We start from the raw sequence: 3,224 nt of genomic DNA, 5'->3' as shown, positions 1-3,224 counted from the left end.
TTGAAACAGATTTTATACTATATTATAAATAGCATTATATATTTTATTAAAATAAATATATTGAATATCAGTACATATGAGAAAATTGCAGGGAAAATATTACTCGAAATTTATGCATTATAATGAAATTATAAACAATGGATTAATAACCATTAATATTTGCTCATTGTTTCAATAAATACGGTACTCCGGCCTTCAAGACTTCAGTTCAAGTTCTTCCGAAGAAATATGTTCATAAATCAAAGGTTTCAGCGAGTTGAAATTATGTCAAAAAAGTCAAGGTTGTTGGAGATTTTATGAAATAAATATATAAATCATGTGATTAAATTCATATATCACAACACGTCAGGAATTCATGTCGAATTATCAAAAAATATGATTAAAAGTAAACACGTACCAGAATCCATTGATTGATCTAGCGTCAGAGTTATGGATCTTTCAAAGCAACAGAAAATCAACCACATTATTCTTGCTTTTGATTGGAGAAGGAGAGAGATCTAGAATATATGTGCCGTATATATTCCTTATATAACCTTAGCAGTCTTCAACCCATCATAGAAGACCTAATTGGGTAGAGTTTCTACACATAAGGTGAACCATACCAACTTATTTAATAATTTAGAAACTCATAATTAATTAGATCACTTTATTGAGTTTTTTATTAGATAACTTGTCCATGTACAATTAATTAAATTATGTGAGCCCACAAAATAATTTCGACAATCTCTCACTTGGGCCACATAAGTTATCTGGGCAAACTGAATTGAGCTCTTGTCATCTAAACCAAAATATTCCTTAACAATCTGATCTATCAATTATATCAATATTGAACCAAAGCAGTCATCGCTTCATTTAAAATCACTAGACCCATCAATGATCACAATATTAACATAATCACTAACATAGATCAAATATGGATATGTAGCATAGAAATACATAAATGTGATTCAAGAATAAAACATGTATTTCCAACTGGTCCTTCTAATGACTCAAAGAGTCCAATAACAGACTTTCAACCAAATGCTAAACCGTAATGAAAGTCGTCATTTTATTTAAGAGTAATTCAAATAAACCTTAGTTTGTACAGAAACTTAAATCATGTTAAATGAGTCAATGCTTAAACCGAATAAAAACTCTCACTGTACATGCATATTGTCTATATGTACAACATCAATGTGTGTCACATGCCCATAAACATCTTGGGTGGCCAACCCATGACAAACGCATCCGCGATTACAGAGTTTGTAATAACATGCTCAATTGACACACAGTCACTCTAAATTATTTCTTTCCAACTAGAAACTCCATGTCAATATATTTTGACATTGACAAGTTTCAATTGTTCTTTAAATATAATATAGCGGCTTTATTATCACAATTGATCCTCAATGGTTTCTTAGACCAATAATCATTACCGGTGATAAATTTTCGCAACTTTACTCGTAGTCCAAATATCCATAAATTTCCAAATGTCAGATTTCCGATGTGTGAGAATAAAATCCTTAGTTCACTTTATGTACCGCATAAATCGATTAATAATTCAGTTTCGGGTTTCTTAAATATATGTCCAACATTCCAATGATGTTCACAATATCTAAACAGTGTTCTCTATAAATCCGAATGAGATTACCACCTGATAAAATTTATACCACTACATATGTGGACATAAACATCAATATATTCTTCTCAATATTGACTTTCCAATTTATTCACTCCCACTAAAATCAACTTACGAAATTAATTTGCATTTAATTTCAAAATTTCATGCATGCATAATGTCAATGACATTTAAAATATCGATGTTCAATTTATCAAGCTTATCAATCAAAGAACTCATACCAAACATATTTGAATTTCGAAAAATTGAAAAGTTTCATTACCACATGGATAAAGGAAAAACTTGATTTGTCCAAATATGAAACTAAAATCAAATTTCGTCTAAAAAACAGTGCAACAAAAAAGTTTTTCAAATTCAAATACAAGAAAATAAAAATATCAGTTCCTAAATAAAGCTTTAAAAAACACCAACAGTTTTATTGTCATTTTTCATAAGATGTATCTTTCATCATCAGTTGGCAGGCTCCTTAGGCTACCCTTTCTTTGCACGCCAGTTGGTGTGTTTGAGACAATCCTTCTTCACATGCCCGTCGGTTTTTTTGCAAAAGAAACAAGTGATCACTTTATCTTGTTTCTGTTGCTCCATATGCTGTGAAGTCTCAGAGTTTCCTTCCTTATTGCTCCATTTTCTTTTCTTATTGATGCAATTACCTTGATAGTTAGATGTCAAATGAGCACCTTGATAGTTAGATGTCAAATGAGCACTTTCAATCACATCTTGTTTCAATCTCTCTTCCTCTTGAACGAATTGCACAATAAGCTCATTCAAAATCCACTTTTCCTTCTGGGTATTATAACTTATTTTGAATTGATTGAATTGCACAGGCAGAGAGATCAAGACTAAATGCACAACTATGTCTTCCGACAATTCCAACTTGAATGCTTTTAGTCGAGTCACAAGATTTGACATTTCCATTATGTACTCTCTTATGTTCTGTAAGGTCCAAAATTAAGACGACGTAATTCAACTGCATGCAAATATATGATATATGAAAAATGGATAATTAAATGATTTTAATTGCTTAATTGATTATGTGACATGTTTATATGATGTTTTAGTAGTTAAAAACTTACATGAATTAAAAATGTATTTTTAAGGATTATTTTAGTTGCGATCGAGGAACGGAGACCGAGGGCTGAGAAATAGAAAATGTATTTATTAAATAATTGTTTTTAATTATTTAAAATATGATCGATGATTTTTCATATTTTTGAAAATAAGTGGTTTTGAGGTTATTTTATATGCCGAGACGTAAATTTTATCGGTGTTGGTTTTTCAACAAAAATACAAATGTTTTGGAAACCCGACTAATAAAGTCACAAACTTATTTAAACAAAACTATTTTTAATATTTTAATTACACACTAATGGGCTTAATTAACATGGTTAATGTGCCTAAACTTGTTTAGTGATTAATTAAAATATATAATGTACAAGACCCCACCCCAAACCCTCATAAACTCACGCCACTTTCAGAATTTCTCTCCCAAAACTTTCCCACAATTTACACGACACACACACCTTATACTTCGAAGAAAAGTTCGAAAATTTCAAAGGGAGTTTCAAGCCTAGGTCGTTGTCACCGTTCTTCGCAATCGTCAACGAAT

The sequence above is a fragment of the Primulina eburnea genome, chromosome 18 (genome assembly GCF_022965805.1).
Source record: "Primulina eburnea isolate SZY01 chromosome 18, ASM2296580v1, whole genome shotgun sequence".
Lineage (NCBI taxonomy): Eukaryota > Viridiplantae > Streptophyta > Magnoliopsida > Lamiales > Gesneriaceae > Primulina > Primulina eburnea.
The sequence above is the reverse complement of the archived record's forward strand: the minus strand, read 5'-3'. Positions refer to the sequence as shown.